Here is an 11,760-nt window from a genome sequence, read left to right on the forward strand (position 1 = left end):
AACTTTTATTCAAAATTATCAATGTGTTATTTTATTGTTTGATAAATATTTATATTATCAGTTACGTATTGTTTTCTATTTTTAGATATGCCTCGCGTGTACGTATCAAAGAGTGCAAAGCCTTATAAGAAATATGATCCCTTAATATTAAAAACAGCAATAGAAGCCTGTGAAATTGGGAATAAGTCTTTAGTTGAAATAGCTAAGCAATTTAATATAAGTAAGTCGATTTTGCACAGACATGTAACAAGAACAATGAAATCTCAATGTGGACAAAAATGTCTAAGTAATACATAATAAAATATTTAATATTTGTTCCGAGTGGGGGTATTCATCTGATTAATTCATGGAATAACCGACACACCTAATCTCTTAACCCAGATAAAAATATCAGCCCCTAAGTACTTACCAAGAACGAAGAAATATAAACCGTTTATAAGAAAGCCCACTCGTTCGAATTTAGGTGCTTACTCTCCTTTGGGACTACAATAATGTCCACGGTAGCGTGGTCTCCGTCAATATTCATTCGGAGTTGTCCGATTGCGCTGAACTAATTTTAAGTGATGAAATAGATGTTTTTTTTTATTTTCTCACAACTTACAGGACAAATCTGTCGCGGATCATTTCCCAAGTAAATATAAATTAATCATAAGTAAATAAATGTAATCAAGTTGATGATCACTTTGTTGGTGCAACTCCTCCTCCTTGCGTCGTATTCCTCATTGCTGAGGGTCGTGACCACCCTTTTGTATCACCTTCGCACGCACGATTTTTCTCCATCCATTCTTGTCTCTGGCAGTGTGGAGGGCGTTGTGAAACGTGGAATCAAGAGCGGTGCGGATCTGGTCGGACCAACGTATTGGGCTGCGCCCCCTGGTGCAACTAAATAAATAAATAAATTAAAACCAAGTAGTGCCAACCCTAGCAAATTTCTCATTTCGTCCCAATTAACCGCAATTTCCGGGTAAATAGGGATTACACCTATTTTTGCTTTTTTTGGTTAAACTGGAATGCTAGTTGCATAGTTTTAAATTGGACAACAAAGATGCCCCCAAGACTCAATCATTTTGATCCTGATATAGCATTATATACATCAACAGCTACCTTAAAATTGGTCATAAAGTTGGAATCTGTCCCTAATCGCCCCATTTTACCGGTACCTAATCACTACGTTATATTTTTGGCGAATACTGAAAATAAATAGGCGCTTTTTTCAAGTTAATTTTAACTTATTTGGTTTTAACCCTTTTTTACGACATTGTTTCCCAATTTTTCACTGTGTTTGAGTTTAAAATTATATTCCATAAGTGTGTTCCGTAATAATGGACGATGACGACGGGGGTGAGGGCTTCAACTCCGCCCCTGTGTCCGCTCCCATATTAATGGGTAAAAGAAGGTTGACCTCATCTGAATACGAAGAAAGCCGCAAAATACAAATGACTTTCATTAAAAATACGCGCGATCTTTTTAAAGACCACCATGCTCTTTACGAAGACCTTACAAAAAAAGAATACCCAGTGCTTCTTCAATCAAGCTGTTATGTTTGTAAGTAAGTATTCACTTCAGTGTGTCAATAAACGGTGAACGCAACGTACGTGTCTATTATTTACTAGTGGCGAACGCGGAAAAAAAATCAATTTGTGGCTTGTTTGTTTCTTGTTTGGACTAATTAAAATTATATAAACATAATGTCGGTCGGACAGTTGAAAGAATTCTCGGTAAACAGTGGAAACTGGTCCTCATATGTTGAGAGATTGGAAATGTACTTTTTGGTGAATAAAGTGACTGACGATTTAAAATTACCCACATTAATTTCCGTTATGGGTGAGGAAGCGTACGATTTATTATCGACATTAGCCAGCCCTTCGAAGCCGTCACAATTAACATATGCTAATGCTGTGGCGATGTTGGCAGCTCACCTGCAACTGAAGCCCTCAATCTTGGCGGAAAGATACAAGTTTCGACAACGTCGGCAGCTGAATGAGTCAATAGCTGACTACGTCACAGAATTTAAAAAAAATTATCAAAAAATTGTGAGTTCGGCTCGTCGCTGGATGAAAATCTGCGTGATCAAATGGTTTGTGGATTAAAGAGCGAAATCATACGGCAAAGGTTATTTGCCGAGGAGAAATTAGAATATAAGCGTGCAGTTACGTTAGCTTTGTCATTAGAAGCTGCGGAGAGGGATGCGATTGCAGTGGAACGTACGCCAATTGAGGAGGTTAACAAAATTAACTTCAATGAATGTTCAAGATGTGGAGACAGGAGACACCAAGCAAAGGATTGCATATACAAAGACTACGTGTGCAGTTCATGTCATGAAACCGGCCATCTACGAAGAATGTGCCCCAAAAAAGGGCTTAAGAACCAGGCGGAGGCAGCCGGGGGTTCACCACGCACCGGGCGCCGGGGGAACCGGGGTGCAGGCGGCAACAGGCGATCGTGGCGCGGGCAGCGCGGTGCGGGACGAGGAGGCCGAGAGCGGGCTCCTTTGCACTTATTATACGATCAAAACAACGACGACACATACAACAATTTCAATAATGAACAGGACGGGTGTGGAGAAGAAAATGAGCCTATGTACCAAATGACATTGAGTAATTATAAACCGGTGTGTATTAAAGTTAAAGTCCAAAATTGCTAGCTCAAGATGGAGGTCGATACTGGATCGGCGTTATCTTGTATTAGCAAGAATGTTTATGATAAATATTTTTTTGAGAAGTTACAGGCATGCGTATTGTTCGACTTTCCGAGGGATGATTATGAAAATAAACTTGGATTAGAAAAACTTGTATATTCAATAAAAAATCAATGATCTAGGATACAGTGTCACTTATGACAAGGGTATCATGACAACGGATTTGCGTATTACAGCGCTCTCTAGTGACGGTTTTAGGAGTTGGAAAAAACAGGGTGAACATTCCGCCCACCATGAACTACAAAGGTTCATAACCAACAATGAGGCCATCAAATTTTACATGTACAATTAACATCTCCATGAAACCGTAACATCTTAACCTAATAGTAATCAATAAAGAACTGCTCAACATGAACTAAATATAAATTACACATTAAAGAAACCATAATAACGACAAAGTTCAGTCAAGGGTTGCTTTTAAACAGTTCGTACTTACTTACAACTAAACAATAACAAAATACTTAATAGCTGATGCATCCAAAGATACATTTAAGTTACATACATTGCATGAAATGTCTACAGTTATTCAGGTAAGTAATGTTAAAAAGCGATAGGCAAAATGCAAAGTTTGGAGACTGGTCTTACAATTTTAGATTTCTTACATTTGATAGTACCCTTGTGACATTATCTGGAAGTCAGTATGCTCTGGTACGACCTTGACCATTCGATACATCTTAACTATGTCCGCTGCGAAACATATAGGATAAGTACGCCATTTCATAATTATGTGTCGTAACTCTGGTTGAAGCCTTGGACCTACCAATAAATCATTGTTCAATGACTTGCCGCTGGTACCCTTACACGAAGCGTCGAAAACAACGCCGACCTTCGTTGTACTTTTGTCCTCGCGAACAACCAACTGCATGATGAGGTAGATAAACGCATCCTGGCTTAGCAGCTTCTTGTTTGTCATTAATTACTTCTATATGATTCATAGCCAGGTGGCTACATTTATTACCTTGGATTATTCTTGCTTCAAGAATGGATTATTTTCAAGTTTCTTCTTGAGCAAGTGGATTGTTGTCGCGAAAAGGAAGACCTACAACATAACGACCCAAACTGTCCCTAGTTGTAGTGGATTCAAAGTATCTTTCACAGGATTCTTCTTCCTTGGATAAAAGTGGATGATGCTAGTCAGTTTCAATCTCCCAGAACTGACGCAGCAAATCATTGATTGAGTTGTCATGGGTATGTGCGCTAATAATGTAAGGAGTATCCCCACTAACTTAAACTCGTCCCGACAGGATCCATCCCAGCTGTGTATTTTGAGCTGTCAAGGTTCCAGGTGGATTTCTCAATATGCCTTCTGACAAAACCTGACCATACACATCAGCGCCCAGTAGAAGATCTATATTGCTTGGTGTACCATATCCTGGATCAGCCATCTGCAATTGCAACAATACCGGCCAATCCTGAAATTGAATTTGCTGTGAAGGAAGAGTGGATGTTAGGCAGTTTAAAACATAGGCTTGAACGGGATAGCTAAAAGAGTTATATGTGGACTGTACTTTAAATTGAACCATATGTTTTACTGAAATACTAGATTTTTCTCCTCCTAAACCAGATATGGTACTTAGAACTGGCAACCTTCAAAGCTGCAAAAGTTGAACTGCGTGTTCACTAATAAACGAGGCTTGAGAGCCCTGATCCAACAATGCCCTAAGTGTGTGATACATACCCTTGTTGGATACATAAACTAATGCGCTAGCTAACATTACTTGACTACTTGATCTCATTTCACTGTTAGAAAAATGGCTGACAACACGCTCCACGTGATCCGCTGCCTGCGGTTCTTGTGCTGGCTCCCGCTGTTGATTAGTGGGCTGACTAGGACCCGCCAGGGTCGGATTGTGAGTGCCGCCTTCCTGGTGCAGCAGCGAGTGATGACGTTGGCCACAGCACCGACAAGCCGTGCGTCGTTTGCACTGTGTTACCGAATGGTTAGCTCCGAAGCAATTGAAACACAGTTTTCTCTTCTGGATGAAGTCCCGGCGATTCCCGATGGCTTCTTGTACAAATTTCTTGCATTGATAAAGCAAGTGATGTCCCGAACAGAATGGGCAGGATACAGACGTCGTCACGCTGAACACCTTCGGTTTATCCGCTGCATCTTTGCCTCTAAACTCTCTTCTTTGGTTTGGTTCTAAAAACTCGAGTGCTCGATATCTTGATTCCAGGAATGATTGGAACTCGCTTAGTGTAGGCAATCGATCAGCCTGTTCGCTTAGTTTTTGTTCCCATTGTTTCTGGGATTCATTATCCAATTTTATTGTGATGAGATATATAATCAGGATGTCCCATGTCGATACAGGTATACCAAGGTTAGATAAAGCGTGCAAGCAATCATTTGTCGTATCGAGTATTTGTTTAACACCGTTGGATGACTCTGAAGATAAAGCCCTTTGGCCCACCAGCCTGGCCAGAATGCTGTTCGCGATGTAACGTTTGTTATTGTACCTTTTGTTTAATAGCTATATTCGTTATTTTCGCATCCCAATATAACATTCTGGTGATTTTCTTCAAACTAACCAGTGTTGTTCCAATAATTGCAATCTCGTTTCGATATATTCCCTTGTTATTCTAGACGCAGGTGACTTTTTGAAATTAATCTTTGCCTTAAATATCTTATTTTGAATATCGGTTTTTTAATATAACTGTCCGGGCCCATTCTTCACATTCACTAGTACTTAGCAACGAAATAGTTTTGTGTTAATTACGGTTTGTAACATTCTTTGCACTTAAAATTGTTGTTTATCATTAGTTGTTTTCTTATCCGGCTCGAAGGACCATGTTCGACTTTCCGAGGGATGATTATGAAAATAAACTTGGATTAGAAAAACTTGTATATTCAATAAAAAATCAATGATCTAGGATACAGTGTCACTTATGACAAGGGTATCATGACAACGGATTTGCGTATTACAGCGCTCTCTAGTGACGGTTTTAGGAGTTGGAAAAAACAGGGTGAACACGTATTAAATTTAAAATTTTACGATGGCTCAATCATTCGGCCTTTAGGGTTTATAAACACTATAGTGAAGTACCAAGGTGTTTCAAAAATGTTAGACTTGTATGTCATAGACAAAGGAACGACTAATCTATTGGGCCGACAATGGTTAGCTGAATTGAATATTCCTATAAAAATATCAAAACCTACGAGTTTTAAAATACAACACAGTAACTTTGTAACCGAACACGCACGAGACTATAATAAATTAATTAATGAAATTGTTTCTAGACATAAATCCTTGTTCGACGGCACATTGGGTAAATATACGGGGGGCACAGCAGAGTTAATCGTGCGGCCGGATGCGGTGCCTATCTACTGCCGCGCGCGACCGCTGCCGTATGCGCTGCGCGAGCGCGTCGACGCCGAGCTCGACGCGATGCTGGCCGCCGGCGTCATCAAACCGGTGGACCACTCCGACTGGGCCACGCCACTTGTAGTAGTACGCAAAGCGGACGGCGGTCTGAGAATATGTGCGGACTATAAGGTAACCCTTAACAAAGTATTAGCAATCGACAGATTTCCGGTTCCAAAAATGGAGGACTTATTCAGTAATCTCAGCGGAAATAAATTTTTTACTAAGCTTGATTTATCTCAAGCTTATAATCAAATAGTCTTATCAGAACGTTCTAGCGAGTACACGGTTATCAATACACATAGAGGATTATTTAAATATTCCCGCCTCGTCTACGGGTTAGCTTCGAGCCCAGGCATTTTTCAAAAACTAATGGTAAATATGTTTAAAAATGTCCCAATAGTAGTAGTTTTCTATGATATACATATTGATTAGAAATCAGGACCTAGACAGTCATTTAAAGTCTATAAAAGAAGTATTAGATATATTAGAAAGGTATGGCTTAAAAATTAAAAGGAGTAAGTGCGAGTTCATGGTAACAGAAGTGAGGTATTTAGGGTTCATAATAGATCAAAATGGGGTTCGTGTAGACCCAGAGAAAGTCAAATCAATAGCAACAATGCCACACCCAAATAACGTGACAGAATTAAAATCTTTCATCGGTATGGTAAACTTCTATTCGAAGTTCATACAAGATTTGAGTGCACATTTATCACCTTTATATGCCCTTTTAAAAAAAGGTAAGCACTGGATGTGGGGAAATGAACAGAATGCTGCTTTTCTGAATGTTAAAAAGTTTTTGTGTAGTACAAAAGCACTCGCACATTTTGATATGTCTTTGGAGTAGTTGTTGACTGTGGATGCGAGCGCGCGCGGTCTGGGTGCCGTGTTGGCGCAGCGCGGGCCAGGATGTGAGGAGCGCGTCGTTGCATACGCTTCACGCGCACTCACCACTCATGAATTACACTACAGTCAGATTCATAACAAAGCATTGGCGATTGTTTTCGCGGTGGAAAAATTCCATCAATACTTATATGGGAGAAAGTTCATACTACGGACCGACCACAAACCTCTGGTGAGCATTTTCGGGCCTAACATAGGTATCCCGAGCGCGGCAGCGAGCCGCTTGCAGCGCTGGGCCATCAAACTATCAGCATATGACTTTGAAATCGAGTACGTTAGGACAGATAAAAATGTAGCCGATGCACTTTCACGGTTAATCGAGTCTCAAAAAAATGACGTAACTTCCGAGGAAACAGACTTACCCGAGCAAACCTACTTACACTTCTCAACAGAAGCTCTGTTAATAGATTATAATGTTCTTAAAAAACAAACTAGTAGTGATCCAATCTTAAGTCGCGTGTTAAGTTATATAAGGGACGGATGGCCCTTAGACATAGAAATTAATGAATTAAAACCATATTATAATAGGAAAAACGAACTTTATATTGAATTAGGATGTATAATGTGGGGTCATCGTGTGGTTATACCCTCTTCATGCAGAAACAAAATAATAACAGAGCTTCATGATCCGCATATGGGCATAGTGAAAACAAAATCGCTAGCACGTAGTTACGTTTGGTGGCCGGGAATCGACGAAGCGCTCGAGACGGAATGTCGCGCTTGCACCGTGTGTGCTGCCGTCGCAGACGCACCTTCTACACACGCGCCCCGCTCGTGGCCCTGGCCCTCACGCCCCTGGTCCAGGTTACACTTAGGCTTCTTAGGCCCCATAGGTGGAGTCACTTATCTAGTTGTAGTGGATTCATGCTCCAAATGGATAGAGGCAATTAAAATGCAGAGGACAACGGCACAAGCGGTTATATCGGTACTGCGGGACTTGTGGTCAAAATTCGGCCTGCCAAAGCAAACGGTCAGTGACAATGGACCGCCTTTCTCGAGCTCTGATTTTCAGAAGTTTCTTATTCATAATGGCATAAAACATATTTATTCAGCTCCCTATCATCCCGCCTCTAATGGGGCCGCTGAAAATGCAGTTAAAATTTGTAAACGTGCGATTAAAAAGGCATTAAAACAGAATTTAGACGTAGATACAGCTCTGTGTAGATTTTTATTAGCCTACAGAAATACAGAACATGCAACTACCGGCGATAGTCCAGCCAATATATTACAGGGTCGAAGTCTCCGTATGAGATTAGATAATTTAAAACCAGAAAGGCAATCTCGAGTTATCGCGCAACAAGAGCGGAGCGAGCAAAACGCAGGGGGTGTGCAGCGACAACTCGAGCCGGGCACTAAGGTGTGGTATCGGGATTATCGGAACGAGAGAGGGAGAGCTCTTCCCTTTCCGCACCGATGTGTAGATCAACTGGCGACCTGGGGGGGTAGAGGCCGCGCGGCGCGCTACCAGCACTCTAGCGCGCTGCCAAGGAGATACGAAAGAGCGACCGGTTGGCGGTGTATCGCGTCCCGACACGGCAGGCTGGTTCTGGTCCAGCGGGGTATTCCGGGACACCAGCGGCACCGGCTGAGCGGCCTGACGGGCTGCCGTACTGAGACGGCCGACGTTTCAGAGCCTTCGATTCGCCTCGAAGGCTCCGCCGGCTGGGCGTCCTTGAACCGCGCCGTCTGGTTGTAGTCTTGACCGCGGTAGCCCCCCTACCTCATCTGGGTTCTGACTTCGGAGGGGATCGGACGTCGGGTGTAAGAGTACAGGCAAGTCGTTTAGTGGGTGGGCCCTAAAATCCTTGGCTCCGCGGTCTGCTCGCAACACCATGCAGATCGTTGAGTCTCACATACCCCGCGCGCCCCTTATGCGCGGGGACCTCGAAGGAGGTTCGGCCCACGGCCAGGAAAATTTTTTTTTATATCAAAATGAAATAATTACATGACATTTGCGTTTTAACGTTTATTCTGTACCGTATTGATGCCAAAACTAATTCTTAGTTTTTATGTTTTATACGATTTGTAGTATATCCGAATTGTGAATAAAAACTTGTTGCTGTCGACGTGGTTTTCGGTCGGTTACAGCTTCACGGGTACGACGCCGGAGACGGTCTTGGTGACACCGTCTAGAACTGGCACGGCGTAAGCAGCAGCCGCCAAGGCCGCAACCATAACTAGGACCTGAGCAATAACCAGATTAATCATAGGTATCAATATTAGCGAAGATACTTTATTTTTATTTTTATTTTCTTTATTGCTTAGATGGATGGACGAGCTCACAGCGCACCTGGTGTTAAGCGGTTACTGGAGCCCATGGACATCTGCAACGTAAATGCACCACCCACCTTGAGATATAAGTTCAAAGGTCTCAAGTATAGTTACGGTTGCCCCGTTAGTGAGTTAGTAGATTTATCAGGTATGAATGTCTCCTGCGCTCGGGCATAATGTCCAATCAAGACGATTATAAAGTTGTCATTAGCGACATTTTTTAATTTCACATAACTAAAAATTAACAATTTCTGACTTTGCTAAAAATCGTAATAAAAATTCTCAAAACATAAGTTTTTTTTTTTCGATTTGCCTATTTACCTATCTTTTTTTATTGTTATTAGATGAGCTCATGGCCCACCTGGTGTTAAGTGGTCACCGGAGCCTTTAGACATCAATAATGTAAATACCGTCCACCTTAAGATATAACGGCTGCCCCGCCCTTCAAACCGAAACGCATTACTGCTTCACGGCAGCAATTAGGCTGGGTAGTGGTACCTATCCGTGCGGACTCACAAGATGTCCTACCAACAGTAATTACGCAAATTATTTTCGCGGATTTGATTTTTATTAAACGATGTTATTCCATCGACGTGAAAATCAATCGTGAAGATTTCTTAAGTACGTGCGTTACAAAAATTGGTACCTGCCTGCGGGATTCGAACACCGGCACTGTCGCATCGCTCGATACGAACGCACCGGGCGTCTTATCCTTTAGGCCGCGACGATTTCCATAGACTATCAAAACAAGGCAGAGGGCGATATAACAAGAAAAGTGTGTTTTTATTGTCACATACCAAAAAACCTTTAAGCGCTTTTTTTATATATTGTGTTATCGAAACTTTATAAGCGCGTTCAACAAAGACTGTCAGAACAGTTGTTTTTAATATGGTCCTGTTAATTTTTAATTTGTATAACACAGACTCTATCGACATCCCGAATTTAAATAATGAAAATTAATACGCACCAAAAATACTCTCATATTCCTTTGGCTTTTAACTTCGGTTAAATGTTGAAAATATAAAGGACGTCCTGCTTATATACCAAGAACGCTTAGAGCAATGTCCTTCGTAATGTCAACAATAATAATAACTGTGTTTGAACAACGCAGCTGAATTATTTAGCAACTGTAATAATAAGAGATAAAACAATAACCGTAAATGATTGTGATGTCAATGTATGTTTTTATATTGCTTTGATGGATGAACGAGCTCACAGCCTACCTGGTTACTGGAGCCCATAGACATCTACAACGCAAATGCCGCCACCCACCTTGAGATACAAGTTCTAAGGTCTCAGTATAGTTACAACGGCTGCCCCACCCTTCAAGCCGAAACGCATTACTGCTTCACGGCAGAAATAGGCAGGGTGGTGGTACCTACCCGTGCGGACGTACAAGACGTCCTACTACCAGTAAATATCGTATCTATGGGCTTCTTCAACCACTTAACACCAGGCGGCAAGGTTATTGTTGTTTGGCAAAATATAATTCAATATTATATAAAACCGGCCGGGCTGTGAGCTTGTCCACCCAGCTAAGCAATAAAAAAAAACTTGGACCTTTAAAGCGGTTGATCGCAAACGCGTGGACGCTTTTGAAATGTGGTGCTGGAGGAAAATGCTCCGGATACCTTTGACAGCGAAGGGAACCGACGTGTCCATCTTAGAACAGCTGCAGATCAAGACGAGACTGTCCACAGTCTGCCTTCGTCGCGCACTCAAGTACTTCGGTCATATTTTGAAGTCGTCGTGGCCTAAAGGATAACACGTCCGGTGCATTCGTATGTAGCGATGCACCGGGGTTCGAATCCCGCAGGCGGGTACCAATTTTTCTAATGAAATACGTACTTAACAAATTCACGATTGACGACTGACTTCCACGGTGAAGGAATAACATCGTGTAATAAAAATCAAACCCGCAAAAATTATAATTTGCGTAATTACTGGTGGTAGGACCTCTTGTGAGTCCGCACGGGTAGGTACCACCTCCCTGCCTATTTCTGCCGTGAAGCAGTAATGCGTATCGGTTTGAAGGGTGGGGCAGCCGTTGTAACTATACTTTAGACTTTAGAACTTATATCTCAAGGTGGGTGGCGCATTTACGTTGTATATGTCTATGGGCTCCAGTAACCACTTAACACCAGGTGGGCTCGTCCATCCACCTAAGCATTAAAAAAAAAGTAAAAAAAAAATATAATTATCACTACCCTCAGCAGCGAGGAAACGATGCGAGGATGAGGAGATTACTAATATTAATAATTATTAATAAATTGGAGATTAATAATTATTAATTAATTAAAGGAGATTAATAATTATTAATAAATTGTAAAACATCGATCAACAAAGTTCTTTTCTTTATATTCTGGTTTTAAAACCTTATTGGTTTTAGTATCATAATAAATTATGGTCATTGTCGCGCCAATCTATTGTTACCGTGCAGTAAATACAACCTGGCACTATTCAACATTCATGTCACTGTTATTATCATATTTGGATTGGTGTTTTATATAATAGATTCCTGAACAA

The 11,760-nt window shown here is 41.4% G+C and overlaps 1 pseudogene; it reads left to right on the forward strand.

The window, feature by feature from the left end:
- Positions 1-1,673: 1,673 nt before the first annotated feature.
- On the forward strand, positions 1,674-2,644 carry LOC149503406 (uncharacterized; annotated as a pseudogene).
- The last annotated feature ends 9,116 nt before the right edge of the window (positions 2,645-11,760 follow it).

Source organism: Bombyx mandarina, chromosome 02 (assembly GCF_030267445.1).
Source record: "Bombyx mandarina strain Sakado chromosome 02, ASM3026744v2".
NCBI classification, from domain to species: Eukaryota; Metazoa; Arthropoda; class Insecta; order Lepidoptera; family Bombycidae; genus Bombyx; species Bombyx mandarina.